Source organism: Bombina bombina, chromosome 4, assembly GCF_027579735.1.
Source record: "Bombina bombina isolate aBomBom1 chromosome 4, aBomBom1.pri, whole genome shotgun sequence".
In the NCBI taxonomy this organism is placed as follows: domain Eukaryota; kingdom Metazoa; phylum Chordata; class Amphibia; order Anura; family Bombinatoridae; genus Bombina; species Bombina bombina.
Window position 1 is genome coordinate 586,372,879 of NC_069502.1, and position 20,195 is coordinate 586,393,073.

At 38.5% G+C, this 20,195-nt stretch overlaps 1 protein-coding gene across 4 annotated transcripts in view; it reads right to left on the reverse strand.

Moving 5' to 3' along the window:
- Positions 1-20,195, reverse strand: part of FBXL4 (F-box and leucine rich repeat protein 4) — a 323,445-nt gene that overhangs the window by 10,875 nt on the left and 292,375 nt on the right. The gene's annotated exons all lie outside the window — the stretch shown is intronic.

The following is a 20,195-nucleotide window of genomic DNA, read 5'->3' on the forward strand; positions in this document are numbered from 1 at the left end:
CTCTCCTTCGCTCACTTCTATATGCCTAATCCTCTCAGAGCCCCAAAGAGCACCGCTGCTGAAACCGCTTAAGCAGCATTAAAAATGCGACAACTGTAGAAAGCACGCAAAAATATGCTGCACTATACAAATAAAAAAGGAATTTCTTCCCTATACCCCTTTTATGTGTAAAAACATCACATTTCATGTTCCAGCATATATAATAAAATATATAAACCTTATTGTTGCCCTGACAGCCTCAGTCAAAGAAAAAAATTAAAGTAGCTTAAAAAGCCCATACATTTTCTACTGACAGTGTCCTGCAAACACTGCCTATCAATTAAATTAAACTCCAACAGTGAAGAGATTTCAATAAATGTGCCCAGGCTCCTTCTAGAAGAGAGGTATTAACCCCTAAAGTGCTTGAGCTTTCTCACCTAGAAGGAAATAAGCACTTACCTTTGAAGATTCAACTGTAGAGCAGGCACAGCATCCCAGGTATGACAGATCCAGACGACTTCTGACAGGGACCTGGAGAAAAGGGAAAAGCAGAGTAACCAACCCTGGTTTTTCATATAGGGGTTAGCATAAATTGTTGGAGAAGCAAGAACTACCCTGCTGACCTCCAACAGCTAATAGCCACCATAACTCTTACTTAAGAGGATTACATGGACACAGCAATACCCCAATCCTTGCTTGCAGGGAAACTACCCAATGAAGGATAAAAACGTTTTTTTTTTCTTCAGAGCACCATCTTCGCACACATCCTAGATATACAAAGGCAAAGAATGACTGGGGATTATGGGAAGTGGGAGGGATACTTATAGCTTTGCTGGGGTGTTCTTTGCCTCCTACTGGTGGCCAGGAGTTGAATTCCCACTACTAATTAGAATGGATTTGTGGACTCTCCATTGCGTTGGACAGAAATGTGAACACTAAAACATTGATCACTTTTACTAGAAGCATATTTGCCAATACGTGTATATTGCGAATATGTTTCTATTCAAAGATTTTATTCATCTATGTGCATTTCACTTTTGACTGGAATGTCCCTTTAACTGTGTATGAACTGTAAATATTTTACATTCCAATGACTGTTCTTCGGATAGGGGAATATGTCCTATGTATTTTTAAATAGATACAGAAATAGATATAGAATGTCTATATATATATATATATATATATATATATATATATATATACATACAGTTGTGCTCATAAGTTTACATACCCTGGCAGAATTTATGATTTCTTGGCCATTTTTCAGAGAATATGAATGATAACACAAAAGCTTTTTTTTCACTCATGGTTAGTGTTTGGCTGAAGCCATTTATTATCAATCAACTGTGTTTACTCTTTTTAAATCATAATGACAACCGAAACTACCCAAAAGACCCTGATCAAAAGTTTACATACCCTGGTGATTTTGGCCTGATAACATGCACACAAGTTGACACAAAGGGGTTTGAATGGCTATTAAAGGTAACCATCCTCACCTGTGATTTGTTTCTGTTTGCTTATAATTAGTGTGTGTGTATAAAAGGTCAATGAGTTTCTGGACTCCTGACAGACCCTTTCATCTTTTATCCAGTGCTGCACTGACGATTCTGGATTCTGAGTCATGGGGAAAGCAAAAGAATTGTCAAAGGATCTGCAGGAAAAGGTAGCTGAACTGTATAAAACAGGAAAGGGATATAAAAAGATATCCAAGGAATTGAGAATGCAAATCAGCAGTGTTCAAACTCTAATAAAGAAGTGGAAAATGAGGGGTTCTGTTGAAACCAAACCACGATCAGGTAGACCGACTAAAATTTGAGCCACAACTGCCAGGAAAATTGTTCGGGATGCAAAGACAAACCCACAAATAACTTCAGGAGAAATACAGGACATGTGGTGTGGCTGTTTCAAGATGTACAATAAGGAGGCACTTGAAGAAAGATGGGCTGCATGGTCGAGTCGCCAGAAGAAAGCCATTACTACGCAAATGCCACAAAGTATCCCGCTTACAATACGCCAAACAGCACAGAGACAAGCCTCAAACCTTCTGGCACAAAGTCATTTGGAGTGATGAGACCAAAATTGAGCTTTTTGGCCACAACCATAAACGATACATTTGGAGAGGAGTCAACAAGGCCTATGATGAAAGGTACACCATTCCTACTGTGAAACACTGAGGTGGATCAATGATGTTTTGGGGATGTGTGAGCTACAAAGACACAGGAAATTTGATCAGAATTGATGGCAAGATGAATGCAGTATGTTGTCAAACAGAACGCCCCATTTTCCACTTCTTGATTAGAGTTTGAACACTGTTGATTTGCATTCTCAATTCCTTGGATATATCTTTTTATATCCCTTTCTTGTTTTATACAGTTCAACTACCTTTTTCCCCACAGATCCTTTGACAATTATTTTGCTTTCCCCATGACTCAGAATCCAGAAACGTCAGTGCAGCACTGGATGAAAGATGCAAGGGTCTGTCAGGAGTCCAGAAACAAATCACAGGTGAGGATGGTTACCTTTAATAGCCATTGAAACCCCTTTGTGTCAACTTGTGTGCATGTTATCAGGCCAAAATCACCAGGGTATGTAAACTTTTGATCAGGGTCATTTGGGTAGTTTCTGTTGTCATTAGAGCTGCAACAACTAATCGGCATAATCGATAATAATCTATTATGAAAATAGTTGTCAACGAATCTCATAATCGATTAGTTGGTTTGCAATTAGTTGGTCTGTGCACAGCACCAGCTGCTTCACTCCACTGAGCTCCTGCACATGGTATTGTGTTTTAAGGTTATGCCCTTAGCCTAAAGGACGTCTACAGACATTTTAATTTTCACTTTTTTGGACACTATAAGTTTCTTTTTAAGTTTACAACTACTCCTGTCTTATGCGCAACCAAGAAATAAAATAGCAGTCATAATTTAGATTGTTTATATAAAATCAGGTGATTTGGGACTATGCTTTGCATGATATAGTGCCGCGCTTGTTATTTACACCTAGCCCTAGATTGATGGCATTTGTTATATGAATAGATGTCACTATTACCTGTTTGCACAATTTTTAGCAGATTCCTTGCTATTGCTGATATATGTACTCTATAGATAAATGTGCAAGGCTGTGTCCTTTTACTGATAAATAGTCTTTAGCCCTTTTGCCTTTTTTTTTCTTTTTCTAATTAATTGGAATATGTACCAAATTCAACCTCTGTAAGTATATATCTGCTATTTTAAGAGCGGACTAGATATTTCCCCCCCTAACCTTATAGATGGTTATTTACCACTGCATATAGATATTCAAGATATTTTTATGTTAAGATGAAGTCCAGGCTTACTTTCTTGAGAGGCCCCTTGCATTGGTGGAGAACTAACAAAGATAAATAGCCCACCTTGGTGAAATTGGCAAAACCCTATTTATGCATCTCAGGCACCTCAACACCATCTGAGCGAATCTTCTCTGCTGCAGGCAAAATAGCTTGCAAAAAGAGAGCCAGCCTCAGCCAGGAACATGTGGACATTTTTGCATTTCAATGCAAAGTTTCTGAAAGAGTGAATAACAGAATGTTATAAACAGTGGTAGTCTACCTATTACTAGTTCTACTTCTTTTCAAACAGTTTGTGGTTTTGTTTTGCTTAATTATAAAAATGTGTTCTGCTGCTTAAAAAATTGGACCAACAGTTGTTTTAATGTAAAGTTTTAGTTGGAAGTTTAAATTTAGAACACTCAGTATGTGGATTTTATTTTAAATATAGAAAAAAATTAATTTATTTTTTATCCGATTAGTCGATTAATTGAAAAGATAATCGGCTGATTAATCGATAATGAAAATAATCGTTAGTTGGAGCCCAAGTTGTCATTATGATTTAAAAAGAGTAAACACAGTTGATTGATAATACATGGCTTCAGCCAAACACTAACCATGAGTGAAAGAAAGGTTTTTGTGTTATCATTCATATTCTCTGAAAAATGGCCAGGAAATCATAAATTCTGCCAGGGTATGTAAACTTATGAGCACAACTGTATATATATATATATCTATATAAATGCTGGTATGAAGTACAGGTAGCCCTCAGTTTACACCGGGGTTAGGTTCCAGAAGGAATGGTTGTAAATCAAAACCGTTATAAATTGAAACCCAGTTTATAATGTAAGTCAATGGGAAGTGAGTGAGTTAGGTTCCAGGCCCCTCTCAAAATTGTCATAAGTAAAACACCTAAACATTATTTTTAAAGCTTTGAAATAAAGACTTTAAATGCTAAACAGCATTTTAAACCTAATAAAATAATCACACAAGACAGAATATATAATTAAACTAAGTTAAATGAACAAAAACATTTGCTAAACAGCATTATAAACCTAATAAAATAATCACACAACACAGACTTTACTTGCATTTTTCTGCAAACAATTCTTTCTATGCATTTCAATCTGGACTGATTTATAGACAGGAAAATCTTGTTCCTTTGAAAACTGATCCATAGCTCAGGTCTAGTTACACAAATTAATTTCAGCTTGCTTGGCTTGCATATCTTTGCTACAACACAAGCGGACAGCTGCACCTACTGGCTATTTTTTTTTTTTTCCAAAGGCTTTATTGAGAAATCAAAAATAAAAATTATACATCAAAATCATCAAATAAAAGTGGAACAATGATTTACAATATAAAGCAGTATTCTTACACAAGACTATACAGAATTATTAGGAATCATTTTATCCGGAACTCACGGTGTGACTTAATTGCCTCTGACTATATTCCAATTTCTCGCCCTGGCCTCGGGCCTATCACTTACTTCTTGCCTATCCATTGTGTGAAACCATATGTCTGGTGTAGTTGTGTTCTCCCTTGTGACCCTGGGCTCATGTATTTCTTTTAGTGTCTACTAGATATATACTCGCTCCCTCACAAGGGGAGGGGGGGGGGGGAAGGTAATCCACATCTTTTCAAGGGTGTGCTTTGTATACTACTAATGTTTATTCCAAAGCTGCAGCATTACTTCATGGATTTCTACCGTGTCATTTTTAATATAGTGGTATCTTTCCAGTTGTAGCAGCGTATACACTTGTTTTACCCACTCATGTCGGGTGGGGGTTTTATCCGTTTTCCAGTGCCGGGGGATTATCATTTTTGCACTACTCATCAATGTTAGCAATAATTTTCTTTTTGCTACACATTTAATCTGGGGTATGTCTGTAAAGAGAAGGATTGCTTTGGGGTCTTGAGGTACTATTATCTCTAGTGTATTACAGGTCTGTGTGACTACGTCCGTCCAGTATTGTTGTAGCTTGGGGCAGTCCCACCATATGTGTATGATGGTGCCCTCTGCCCCGCACCCCCTCCAGCATCTATCTGATGTATTTGGGTATATTCTTTTTAACCTACTTGGGGTTAGGTACCACCTGGTGAGGAGCTTAAAATTGGTTTCTTGTACCTGTGCGGAAATTGATGCAGTTTTGTTGTTGTGGAATGATTTTTTCCATGCTTTTAGAGGTATTTCCTCTCCCAAGTCCATCCCCCATGCTTTTGTGTACGTGGGTAGATACTCTGCGTCATGTTGTTGGAGTTTCTTATATAAGGTGGATATTAAGTGTGAGCGTGCGCGTCCTGCATAGCAAATTTGTTCAAAGTCAGTTAGTTTCCTTAGGAGTAAGTTCTTGTTTTTGTGTGCACCTACTGGCTATTTTAATCAATACACTGCTTCTCAATGTTTTTCAATAGCAGTCACATGACTGGAAAAAAGGTTGTTATTCTGAAACGATACAGTGTGAGTTTCAAGATTTAAAATAACATACATATGCTGCATCATATTTAAGTGAGTTTGTTGCCCAGTGTAAACAAACACTATAGAAAAAACACACACAAAAAAAACAACCAAGAACTTACTAAGTCCTATATTCACAAAAGTGAATTATTTTGTACTTGGGAATAGGCTTCTATTGGTTAATTAAATAAGGAAATCTTGTTTAGACTAATATCTAATCTGGTATAGGATATCCAGAGATAATGACTCAAGATCTCAATAGAGCCTTACTGTAAGTCACATGCTGTTCAGGTCCATAAACCGTTTTTAGATATTAATGGTGACCCTTAAAAGAGGTGTATATTTTGTAGCAGGATAATTTTGCTTGCCTGAAATAGCAGGTATAATAAGAATAACAAGTTACTAGACGTGGGCAACTCACAATTTAGGTTATTTGTTAATACAATCAAAACGGTAATGGAACATTTAAGCTGTTTCTACTGTACATTTCCAGTGAACACAATGGTATTGTTTAAGCAAAGTTATGGCACAAAATGTAAAACGTTCCTTTGTGGGTTGAGGCAGTGCCGTAAAAGTCTAAGATTTCCCTTCTAATTTATGTTTGTATTGCTGTTAACCGCACATGAGCGGCAGAGTAGCGTACTCATTTAAGGCATCCACGGCAGTTACACAGGAAGTCTCTAATATCAGCAAGCCATGAGTTCAGGGAAAAATAAGAGCAAACAAACAAAAACAATAGAATAAAACATCTAACTTATTTACATGTATAGTAGATTCTAAAGTGTTGCGCTACACAAGTAGGGGTATACTAATCTGAGTTAGTTTTTCCTCCTGCTGCATACCATCATCCCACTCCAGCTTTCGGTGGATCTAGTCCGTCTATTAGTCTGCGGCATCGATGTTCTTTGTGGGACCGGCAACAAAATGCTGTCTGCAAGTCTGCGTTTTGGTGTTTCTTTTCTGCAGGATTCACATCTACAGTGTCAAGCATGCCATCTCCAGGGCTGATGATCAAACATGTAAGCATGGTTCTAATTTTAAATGTATGTTGAATATGCACATCTCCATTTGTGGTGGTGCATATATACCGCGAGTCGAAGGAAACCTTTGCCGTCACTACAGGATTAAACGTTTTGTGAGCAGTCTTCTCTTCCTCTCCAAGGTCGGATTCTGGGGTAGCCGCTGGGGGATACAATCAGTGCACTCTCCTTGAGATCAAGAGACAATTCCATAATAGGTTCTGATAGGATCGGGCAGCCGAGGACTCCTCCCGCCTCCGATACCGCTGTCGCTTCTTTAATGAGGGGATTAAGGTTCTGAAGCTGCTATTCGTCTCCCATGTGTAGGATGTGATGTTGTATGCCATATTTCTGTAGAGTGCGGTCACGTCGATTGGACCCAGAGTTTTTTGATCGGGAGGACTGATCCTCCAACTGTACAAAGGTGTATAGGTCAATGCAGGACAATATGAGTCGGTCCAGCCTTGGCAAAAACATGACCCTTAGTTCAGTTAGAATACGGGTGGCAGAACAGGATTCTTTGGTCTTGAATAATTCCATTACTGAGTCAAGGGTGACCAGAAATAGGAAAATAGTGGAACTATATACAACATGGCAGCAGGAATTGCCCCACAACGCCAAACGTTTTTTTCAGTTTACACTACAGTCACTTCTCAGGGGCAAAGGATCGATGTAGGGCCCTTCATGCATCAGGTTTCGGCTGCAGCAAGTGCCCGCTTATGTTAGGGTGCCTACTCAGCAAGAAAAATAGTGTGGGTTATCCGTTGGTAGCTAATAATTGCTTATTTTCTAGAATCGTTATGCAGAGCTCCTTCTCCTTGCTGCCATTCGGTTGCTCCGCCCACCGGAAGTCCCTATACCCCAGTTCTTAATACCATGTATTGCCCCCTTTAACATCAATGACAGCTTGAAGTCTTTTGTGATATTTGTGGATGAGGCTCTTTATCTTCTCAGATGGTAAAGCTGCCCATTCTTCCTGGCAAAAAGCCTCCAGTTCCTGTAAATTCTTGGGCTGTCTTGCATGAACTGCACGTTTGAGATCTCCCCAGAGTGGCTTAATGATATTGAGGTCAGGAAAATGAGATGACCACTCCAGAACATTCACTTTATTCTGCTGTAGCCAATGACAGGTCGACTTCGCCTTGTGTTTAGGATAATTGTCATGTTGGAATGTCCAAGTATGTTCCATGCGCAGCATCCGGGCTGATGAATGCAAATTTTCCTTCAGTATTTTTTGATAAGATGCTGCATTTATCTTGCCATCAATTCTGACCAAATTTCCTGTGCCTTTGTAGCTCACACATCCCCAAAACATAATTGATCCACCTCCGTGTTTCACAGTAGGAATGGTGTACCTTTCATCATAGGCCTTGTTGACTCCACTCCAAATGTAGCGTTTATGGTTGTGGCCAAAAAGCTAAATTTTGGTCTCATCACTCCAAATGACTTTGTGCCAGAAGGTTTGAGGTTTGTCTCTGTGCTGTTTGGCGTATTGTAAGCGGGATACTTTGTGGCATTTCAGTAGTAATAGCTTACTTCTGGCGACTCGACCATGCAGCCCATCTTTCTTCAAGTGCCTCCTTATTGTGCATCTTGAAACAGCCACACCACATGTTTTCAGCGAGTCCTGTATTTCACCTGAAGTTATTTGTGGGTTTTTCTTTGCATCCCGAACAATTTTCCTGGCAGTTGTGGCTGAAATTTTAGTTGGTCTGCCTGACCATGGTTTGGTTTCAACAGAACCCCTCATTTTCCACTTCTTGATTAGAGTTTGAACACTGCTAATTGGCATTCTCAATTCCTTGGATAACATTTTATATCCCTTTCCTGTTTTATACAGTTCAACTACCTTTTCCCTCAGATCCTTTGACAATTCTTTTGCTTTCCCCATGACTCAGAATCCCGAAACGTCAGTGCAGCACTGGATGAAAGATGCAAGGGTCTGTCAGGAGTCCAGAAACTCATTGACCTTGTATACACACACACTAATTACAAGCAAACAGATAACAGATGAGGATGGTTACCTTTAATAGCCATTCACACCCCTTTGTGCCAAAATCACCAGGGTATGTACATTTTTGATCAGGGTTATTTGGGCAATTTCTGTTGTCATTATGATTTAAAAAGAGTAAACACAGTTGATTGATAATAAATGGCTTTAGCACATTTTTCACTAACCATGAGTGAAAGAAAAGTTTTTCTGTTATTATTCATATTCTGTGAAAAATGGCCAAGAAATCATAAATTCTGCCAGGGTATGTAAATTTATGAGCACAATTGTATATATATAAAACTAAAAAAATAAATAAATTATAAATAGAACATATTCTGCAATGTAAAAACATTGGAATGTGAAATATTCATATTTTATGTCGGGTTAGCGCATGAGTAAGGGTGTTTTTTCCACTTTTCATGCTCCACTGAAGTCTAAGGAGAAACACGTTCACGGTATTCAAAGTTCGGCTTTTTGCGTGTGTTGGGTTAGTGCTCGTGCGCAAGCTTTTTATTTTTAACTTGTAATACACGTGCAAAAAGTTTACTTCTAACAAATTTGTGCTCCACTGGTAATCTAGCCCTGTATTGGGTTGTTGTTTCAGTTAGCAGAAGCAGCTATTTCATACACAAAAGTATACCAAAACAAACATTTCCCCATAGATTTTAAACTCTGCAGATAGTATAACAAGTAATTGAAAACACATTAAGCAGAAACCTTATACACATACTAATCCTAAATCCAGAGTTATTTTAAAAATGCAGACCTTTTTCATTAATATTTTTTTTTCTAAAATGCAAATGCTAATCCATATTTACTTAAAACAACAACTATAACCTTTTTCTGATGGTACTATGTATACAAAACCATAAAATATATAAAGCTACCTTTAGGTTGCACGTATAAACTGTATTATGACATGTAAATATTGCCTAAATTACATAAGATGATGTTTATACTCGGTCGTATCCCCTCTCCAAGCTGTTCCATTTTACTGATGGAAATATACAAATCCGAAATCCAAAACTTTTACCTGTGCCAAGCAGTTTGGATAAAGGGTTTTGTACATGTGGTTTATTTTAAATAGTATTTTAACAGTATCCCTGTTATACTGTATGTACAGATGCTAATGTATTACTTTTACCACAGAAATATATATATATATATATATATATATATATATATATGTGTATATAAAATACTTAAAAGGATAGAGGGCACTGAGGAGCCACAGTCACCTTGTGAAGACCTGCCTTATAAATTCCTTTCTTTCATGATGGTTAAAATCCAAAAGCCATCACATTTCCAGTCTAATAGGAGAAAGCAAAATACCGAACATAACAGAGATTTAATCCCTCGCACTTTCCATGATTTCTCAGTCATACATATGGCCAAATGAAAGGAGAACTTAAAAAAGTAGGGACGATAAAGCAGGTTAAGTGAATTGCAAACTGGTGCTGCCGCCAACTGTCTCATGAAATCTCACCATTATGAAAGAAATACATTTATCATGTAAGCATCATTCATAAAATGGCGAGAGGCCATGAGCGATCACATCTGGGATCCTATACCCCAGTTGTAATATCCATGAGACCACCATGAAATAGGGTGGAAAAAAACCCTTTAGGCCGTAAAGACACTAAACATGGTCATTGAAAAAGTGCAGGATTGATTATACGAAACATGTTTGACCTTACTTTGCTGTGTGTACCGTTTGGAAAACGTCAATAAAGAAATGTTTGCTTTTATTAAGAAGCTGGCCTGCAAAACATTCCGACCAAAAGCAGCCCCACAAGAGACAAATGTGTCAAAATGAAAACATTTGGTAAAAGTATGCAAAGATGGCCAAGACAAATCTGTTCAATGTAAGCTTCATTCCTGAAAGCCCAAGAGGTGGCAACTGCTGTAGTAGAATTAGCAGTAATTAGTTTTGGAGGATATTGCCCCACTACCAATAATGCTTTGGGAATCAAAGGTTTAAGCTAAGCTGCCTATGTAATTGCTGTAGCTTTTTTTGTCCTTTGCATGGACCAGAAAAAGGGATAAATAAGGATGCAGAATTTCTAAATTATTTTGCAGCCCTAGCTACGCCAATGTTATGAAGCAATCTTTCTTTAGAAATCCTAGGAGCTTTAAAAAAAAGATGGAACCACAATTTACTGATTGATGTTATCCAAAGATACAACCTTAGGAAGCAAACTTTATCTTGATGAAAAATCATGTAAGAAGAATCACAAGAGAGAGCAGAAAGTTCCAACACATTTTTTTCCAACGAAATGGCCAAGAGAAAGAGAACTTTCTATGACCACAGTTGAATGTTGAGACAATGCATAGGTTCAAATGGTTGCGTCTGAAGAACTCTTAAAACAAAGATAAAGTTCAATGGTTCAGAGGCCTAATCACTGTTCTTATCTTATCAAAGCTTGAACAAATGCCTGAATTTCAGGTGCGTCTTGAAATCTTTTGATACAGGACCAATAAAGCAGAAATGTGGCCTTTATGGGAACTAGCTTATCCAAACCATCCTGTAAAAAAGGAAAAAACATTCCAGAGTTTGTCAAATGTATTGTGTAACAGGCTGTTGTAATTTCCATCACACTGTTGCAATATTTATAGCTGCAAAGGAAATAAATGGAATATGGCAAAAAGTAAGACATCTGATGATGCTACCGTGAGATCAACCACTTCCATGAATTGAAGCAGGAAGAATAAATTGTTGGAGAGGGGAACAGGCCTTCTGAAATTTGAATCTGCATTGATCTGTGAGAGATAAACTCATTTATATAGAATATATGATGAAATCGAGGAAGAGAGCTCTTTGGGAGGTTGATTTTCCAACCATGGATATGAAGGAACTGAAGAACTTTAACGGTTCCTGAGCCATCTGAGGAAAAGTAGCCTGTACCAGAATATTGTCTGTGTAAGAGAGATTGCAACTCTCTGAGCTCTCACTACTGACAACGGTGCTCGAAGAACCTTTGTTGATTCTTCATGTTTTTTTCAGACCAAAAATGAATGCCACAAATTGGTAATGCCTGTTTAGAAAAGCAAATCTGAGGAATATCGTGTGATCCCTATGGATAGGGATATGTAAATACGCATCTTTTAAGTCCATAGTAGACATAAATTGATGCTTATGGAAGTATAGAGCGTATTGTCTCCAATTTGAAAGTTGAAACGTGTCTGAAAGTCCTTTCTTTCGAAGAATGAAGAGGTTTAAACAAAATCCTCAATTCTGTTCTTCTAAGGGGACTGGAGTAATCACTCCCATAGCTTCTAGGTTCATTACACATGCCAAGAAAGCTCTGGCCTTTAAACGATCTTTAAAGATATATAACAGGAGGAATTTATCCTGAGGACAGTGAGACCAAAAGCCTATGTGGCACTCTGGAAAATTATATTTAGTACCCAAGGATGGATCGTGAATGGATGCTTCCTACGATAAAATGTTCAGTCTGCCACACCACCAGAACAAAGTCTGGATTTGGTGTCGTACCTTCATGCAGATTTTGGCGGAAGGGGCAATCCTTTTGGTCTGCTTAAACTTAGCCCAAGAGGAACTAGACTTCCACATGGACTTGGGGTCCCTGCCTTTTGAGATACTGATGAGGATGATCCTTGCATCTTGGACAAAAAACGTGAAAACGACCAGGTGACAACACTTCCCCTAGCTATTTTGCCTTTCAGAAGGAATGCTCATTTACCTCCAGTGACTGTTGCAATAATAGAATTTAGTCCAGGTTCCAAAAAAAATTATCCCTGGGAAGGAAGGGAAAGAAGTCTGCTTCTTCATTCTGTATCAGCAGATCATGACTTGAGTAATAAGGCTCTTCTAGTAAGGAAAGCTATAGCAGCACTTTTTGCTGGGGTTAAACTCGGGTTAAACTCATAGAAGTTCAGGGAAGCTAGTCTTAAAATAATTTGTCGACTATTGGCTAGATTACGAGTGTAGCGGTAATTACCTCTCAAATCGTTAATTTTTGCATGCGTTGGGTAGTGCTGGTATTACAAGTTGAAAGCGAAACCCGACGCAAAAAAAAAATTAACCACAGGATATTTCGTTTTCAATATCCCATTAACCACATTGACTTCAATGGAACAGCAAAGTTAAAAAAAAAAAATAACACCTATACTTGCGTGTTAACCCCCATCACAATAACCCCTAAACTGCCAAATTACCATAAAATAAAAAAACACTACCAGTAAAAGCCCTACACTAAAACTAAAGTATCTTAGCAAAAAGCCCCCTAAAAAAACCCTATACTAAAACTGAAATAACCCCACAAAAACCCCCCTAATTTACAAATCACCCTGAAAAGGGCATTTGTCGGGCAGTGCCCTGGCTTAAAGGGACATTAAACACTTTGAGATGGTAATATAAAATGATAAATCACATATATATAAAAAACTCTGCAATATACTTCCATTATTTATTTTGTCCCCCTTTCCTGTAACTCCATTCTGAAATTGTGAGCTTTTCAGTTCCTGTTAAAAATGTAAGTTCAGAACACTGTTATATTCCACACAGCCATTGCCTGCAAACGTTAGTGCCCTATTTATAACTGTCTCTAATTGGCCACAGCAGAGAAAGTAACACGTTATAACATGGCTGCTTACATTGTTTTATAGATACTAAAACTTTACACTGATTTTGTCAGTATTTAAACAGCTACTGAAACTTTAAAAAATACATCTACATCTTATTCTTGGACTAATCTATTTCTTGAATGCATCATTTTATCTAACATTTATTTACACCTAGATTACGAGTCTTGCGTTAGCCTTAAAAAGCAGCGTTGAGAGGTCCCAACGCTGCTTTTTAACGTCCGCTGGTATTGCGAGTCTGGCAGGTACAGGTGTACCGCTCACTTTTTTTCCGTGACTTGAGCATACCGCAAATCCATTTACGTAAATTGCGTATCCTATCTTTTTAATGGGATTTGCCTAACGCCGGTATTACGAGTCTTGGAAAAAGTGAGCGGTGGACCCTCTCCTGTCAAGACTCCTACGGCATTTAAAAGTCAGTAGTTAATATAACTCTTAACTAAAGTTCTTAAAAGTACACTAAAACCCATAAACTACCTATTAACCTCTAAACCGAGCCCCCCCACATCGCAAACACTTAAATCAAATTTTTAACCCCTAATCTGCCGACCGGACATCGCTGCCACTTCAATAAATATATTAACCCCTAAACCGCCACACTCCTGCCTAGCAAACATTAGTTAAATTTTATTAACCCCTAATCCGCCGTCCCTAACATCGCCGACACCTACCTACATTTATTAACCCCTAATCTGCCGCCCCCAACGTTGCCGCAACTATATTAAATGTATTACCCCCTAAACCTAAGTCTAACCCTAACACCCCCCTAACTTAAATATAATTTAAAATAATCTAAATAAAATTACTACAATTAACTAAATTATTCCTATTTAAAACTAAATACTTACCTATGAAATAAACCATAAGCTAGCTACAATATAACTAATTGTTACATTGTAGCTATCTTAGGGTTTATATTTATTTTACAGGCAACTTTGTATTTATTTTAACTAGGTACAATAGATATTAAATAGTTATTAACTATTTAATAACTTCCTAGTTAAAATAAATACTAACCTGTAAAATAAATCCTAACCTAAGTTACAATTACACCTAACACTACACTATCATTAAATAAATTACCTAAATTAACTACAATTAATTACAATTAAATTAAATAAACTAAATTACGAGAAAAAAACACTAAATTACAGAAAAAAAATATAATTACAATTTTTTAAAACTAATTACACCTAATCTAATCCCCCTAATAAAATAAAAAAGCCCCCCAAAATATTAAAAAATCCCTACCCTATACTAAATTACAAATAGCCCTTAAAAGGGCTTTTTGTGGGGCATTGCCCCAAAGTAATGGTCTTTTTTTTTTTTTACAGGTAAAAGAGTTAATACCCCCCCAACATTACAACCCACCACCCACACAACCAACCCTGCTCTAAAACCCACCCAATCCCCCCTTAATAAAACCTAACACTACCCCCTTGAAGATCACCCTACCTTGAGACGTCTTTACCCAACTGAGCAGAAGTGGTCCTCCAGACGGTCCAAAGTCTTCATCCTATCCGGGCAGAAGAGGTCCTCCAGACGGCCAGAAGTCTTCATCCAGACGGCATCTTCTATCTTCATCCATCAGGAGCGGGTCCATCTTCAAGAATTCTATCAGCCAATCGGAATTTAGGTAGAAAAAATCCTATTGGCTGATCCAATCAGCCAATAGGATTGAGCTTGCATTCTATTGGCTTATCCAATCAGCCAATAGAATGTGAGCTCAATCTTATTGGCTGATTGGATCAGCCAATAGGATTGAAGTTCAATCCTATTGGCTGATTGGATCAGCCAATAGGATTTTTTCTACCTTCATTCCGATTGGCTGATAGAATTCTATCAGCCAATCGGAATTGAAGGGACGCCATCTTGGATGACGTCACTTAAAGATACCGTCATTTAGTGTTATTCGTCGGAAGAAGAGGATGCTCCGCGTCGGATGTCTTGAAGATGGACCCGCTCCGCTCCGGATGGATGAAGATAGAAGATGCAGTCTGGATAAAGACTTCTGGCCGTCTGGAGGACCTCTTCTGCCCGGATAGGATGAAGACTTCGGACCGTCTGGAGGACCACTTCTGCCCGGTTGGGTGAAGACGTCTCAAGGTAGGGTGATCTTCAAGGGGGTAGTGTTAGGTTTTATTAATGGGGGGATTGGGTGGGTTTTAGAGTAGGGTTGGTTGTGTGGGTGGTGGGTTGTAATGTTGGGGGGGTATTGTCTTTTTTTTTTACAGGTAAAAGAGTTGATTACTTTGGGGCAATGCCCCGCAAAAAGCCCTTTTAAGGGCTATTTGTAATTTAGTATAGGGTAGGGATATTTATTATTTTGGGGGGCTTTTTTATTTTATTAGGGGGATTGGATTAGGTGTAATTAGTTTTAAAAAATTGTAATTATTTTATTTTTTTCTGTTATTTTGTGTTTTTTTCTCTCGTAATTTAGTTTATTTAATTTAATTGTAATTAATTGTAGTTAATTTAGGTAATTTATTTAATGATAGTGTAGTGTTAGGTGTAATTGTAACTTAGGTTAGGATTTATTTTACAGGTATATTTGTATTTATTTTAACTAGGAAGTTATTAAATAGTTGATAACTATTTAATAACTATTCTACCTAGTTAAAATAAATACAAAGTTGCCTGTAAAATAAAAATAAACCCTAAGATAGATAGATACAATGTAAATATTAGTTATATTGTAGCTATCTTATGGTTTATTTTATAGGTAAGTATTAAGTTTTAAATAGGAATAATTTATTTAATAATAGTATTTTTATTTAGATTTATTTAAATTATATTTAAGTTAGGGTTTAGGGGTTAATAACTTTATTATAGTGGCGGCGATGTTGGGGGTGGCAGATTAGGGGTTAATAATTGTAGGTAGGTTGCAACGACATTGGGGGCGGCAGAATAGGGGTTAATAACTATAATGTAGGTGTCTGCGATTTTGGGGGCGACAGATTAGGGGTTCATAAGTGTAATATTAGGGGGTGTTTAGACTCTGGGTTCATGTTAGGGTGTTAGGTGTAGACATAAAATGTATTTCCCCATAGGAATCAATGAGGTTGCGTTAGGAACGCTGCTTTTTTGCAGGTGTTAGACTTTTTTTCAGCCGAATCAGCCCCATTGATTCCTATGGGGAAATCGTGCACAAGCACGTTTAGCCAGCTCACCGCTACCATAAGCAGCGCTGGTATTGAGGTGAGATGTGGAGCTAAATTTTGCTCTCCGCTCACTTTTTTGCAGCTAACACCGGGTTTAAAAAAACCCGTAATACCAGCGTTGTTTGTAGGTGAGTGGTGAGCATAAACTGCTCGTTAGCCCCGCAAAAACTCGTAATCTAGCCGTTAGTGTTTAATGTCCCTTTAAGTAACTCTTTTGCAACAGAAATATATCCTAAATCCCACCCCCAAAAAAAACCTAAGACTAAATCCCAAAGATTATACTCACCATCTTAAATACGGCTCTTTTGGACGGCAGCCATGGCCCATGGTGGCCATTTGGTGGCGCACCTCGATCCCCTTGACGGTGCTCCTTGGTCCTCTTGGACGATCCTCTTCTTATCTTTCTCCCCATACTTCTTCATGCTGTCCCGCAGCACACTGAAGATTGAATGCAAGGTTTCCCATTATATAGGGGAGCCATTCAATTTCTATTGGATGATTTGAATTAGAAATAAAAAAAAAAAAAGTCAATAGAAATGGAAGGGCATCCCTTCAATTGTCAGTGTGCTGAGGTGACAGAATTAAGATGGATCGAGTGGAAGATCTGAAGAGGACAGCCAAAGAGGCCCGAAGAGCGCCGTCAGGGGATGAAGCAGCGCCGCTAGGGGACATCGCCAGATTCAAGATGGTGAGTATAAACTTTGGGGTTTAGCCTTAGGTTTTTTATTGTTCTTTTTCGTTTTTTTTTTTAGGATAGATTTTTTTGGCAAAAGAGCTACAATTATTTTAACAAGGGCATTGCCAAACAAATGACCTTTTCAGGGTGATTTTTAAAAAAATATTTTTCTTTTGCATGATGTACCGAGTCCACAGATTCATCCTTACTTGTAGGATATTGTCCTTCCTGACAGGAAGTAGCAAAGAGAGCACCACAGCAGAGCTGTCTATATAGCTCCCCCCTTAACTCCACCCCCCAGTCATTCTCTTTGCTGACTCTAAGCAGGAAGGGTAAAGAGAAGAGGTGTTAAACTGTTAGTTTTTATTTTATCTTCAATCAAGAGTTTGTTATTTTTAAATGGTACCGGTGTTGTACTATTTACTCTCAGGCAGGACATAGATGAAGATTTCTGCCTGGAGGATGATGATCTTAGCATTTGTAACTAAGGTCCACTGCTGTTCCCACAGAAGCTGAGCAGTACAGGAAAACTTCAGTGTGAGGAACGGTTCTTGCTATACAGAAATGAGGTATGCTCAGTCATTTTTCTGCAGAGACTGTGTTAACTCAGAAAGGCTGACAGTAATCCTAGTGTGAAAGAGTCTTTACTTGCTTGCATAAAGGGCTAAGTTTTTTGGGCACTCAGTTTGTTTATGAAAAATTGGGACAAACGTTTGTGTGTTCTGGGAGTAACGTTTTTTATGTTTATGGGACGTTTGCTTGAGGGGTCATTTGGCTTTTGGGGTTGCTATAACCCACATGGTTTTCAAACTAGGTTTGTTAGATTTGTGTAGGCCCCAGCAACATCGAGTGAGGTGGGCGGGGCCTGTATTTAGTTATACAGACAAGCAGCAAGCAACTTCTCCTGAGGTCCTATTAATCTTCTGAGGGCCTATTCGAAGCTTTAACCCCATATTATCGTTCCTAAGGGCAGGTAGGCTGTGGCAAGGTGCTTATAGGGGTTTTTAACCGCTTTTAGACAAATTTCAATCCGGTTTATCATTTGGGGGTTTATTGCTTATTAACTTGTGGTGCAATCCTTCTAAAGCTTAGTGGGTACACTGTTAAAATTTCGGAAATATTGAAGCAATTTTAACCTGTATTGCAGTTTGTGTATGCCTTTTTTTCTCTTAAAGGCACAGTACCGTTTTTGCAAATTGTGTTTTTTTCATTAAATAAAGTGTTTTCCAAGCTTGCTTGCTTTATTACTAGTCTATTTAAACAAGTCTGACACTGAGGAAACTCATTGCTCAATTTGTTTAGAAGCCATTGTGGAACCCCCTCTTAGAATGTGTCCCACTTGTACTGATATGTTTATAAATTGCAAACAGCATATTTTGACTTATAAAAGTTTGGCATTAGATGATTCTCAGACAGATGGAAATCAGGTTTTGCCATCTAGTTCTCCCCAAGTGTCACAACCGGTAACGCCCGCACAAGCGACGCCAAGTACTTCTAGTGCGTCTAATTCTTTCACCTTGCAAAATATGGCTTCAGTTATGAATACTACCCTCACAGAGATTTTATCTAAACTGCCTGGGTTGCAAGGGAAGCGCAGTAGCTCTGGGTTAAGAACAAATGCTGAGCCTTCTGACGCTTTAGTGGCCGTATCCGATATTCCCTCACAATGTTCTGAAGTAGGGATGAGCGATTTGCTGTCTGAGGGAGAGATTTCTGATTCAGGAAAGATGTTCCCTCAGACAGATTCAGATATGACGGCATTTAAATTTAATTTAATTGCTCAGGGAGGTTTTAGCGACTCTGGATGATTGTGACCCTATTGTAGTTCCAGAGAAATTGTGTAAAATGGACAAATATTTAGAGGTTCCTGTTTACACTGATGTTTTTCCGGTCCCTAAGAGGATTTCGGACATTGTTACTAAGGAGTGGGATAGACCAGGTATTCTGTTCTCTCCCCCTCCTGTTTTTAAGAAAATGTTTCCCATTTCTGACACCATAAAGGACTCATGGCAGACGGTCCCTAAGGTGGAGGGAGCTATTTCTACCCTGGCTAAGCGTACAACTATACCTATTGAAGTCAGTTGTGCTTTCATTGATCCTATGGATAAAAAATTAGAGGGTCTCCTAAAGAAAATTTTTGTTCATCAAGGTTTTCTTCTTCAACCTATAGCGTGCATTGTTCCTGTAACCATTGCGGCTGCCTTTTGATTTGAGGCTCTAGAAGAGGCTCTTCAGATGGAGACCCCACTAGATGATATTTTGGACAGAATTAAGGCTCTTAAGTTGGCTAATTCTTTTATTAAAGACGCCGCTTTTCATCTTGCTAAATTAGCGGCTAAGAATTCAGATTTTGCCATTTTAGCATGTAGAGCGTTATGGCTTAAGTCCTGGTCAGCTGATGTGTCATCTAAATCTAAGCTTTTGACCATCCTTTTCAAAGGTAAGACCCTATTCGGGCCTGCACTGAAAGAGATCATTTTGGACATCACTGGGGGGAAGGGTCATGCCCTCCCTCAAGATAAGTCGAATAAGACCAGGACCAAACAAAATAATTTTCGTTCCTTTCGAAACTTCAAGGGTGGTCCTGCTTCCGCTTCCCCTGCTGCAAAGCAAGAGGGGAACTTTGCTCAATCCAAACCAACCTGGAGACCTAACCAGGCTTGGAACAAGGGTAAACAGGCCAAAAAGCCTGCTGCTCTCACTAAGACAGCATGAAGGGGTAGCCCCCGATCCGGGACCAGATCTAGTAGGGGGCAGACTCTCTCTCTTTGCTCAGGCCTGGGCAGGAGACGTTCAGGACTCCTGGGCCGTAGAAATTGTAATCCAGGGGTATCTTCTAGATTTCAAAGATTCTCCTTCAAGGGGGAGATTCCATCTTTCTCAATTGTCTGTAAACCAGACAAAAAGAGAGGCGTTCTTACGCTGTGTAGAAGACCTTTTTACCATGGGAGTGATCTGCCCAGTTCCGAAAGCAGAACAGGGGCAAGGTTTCTACTCCAATCT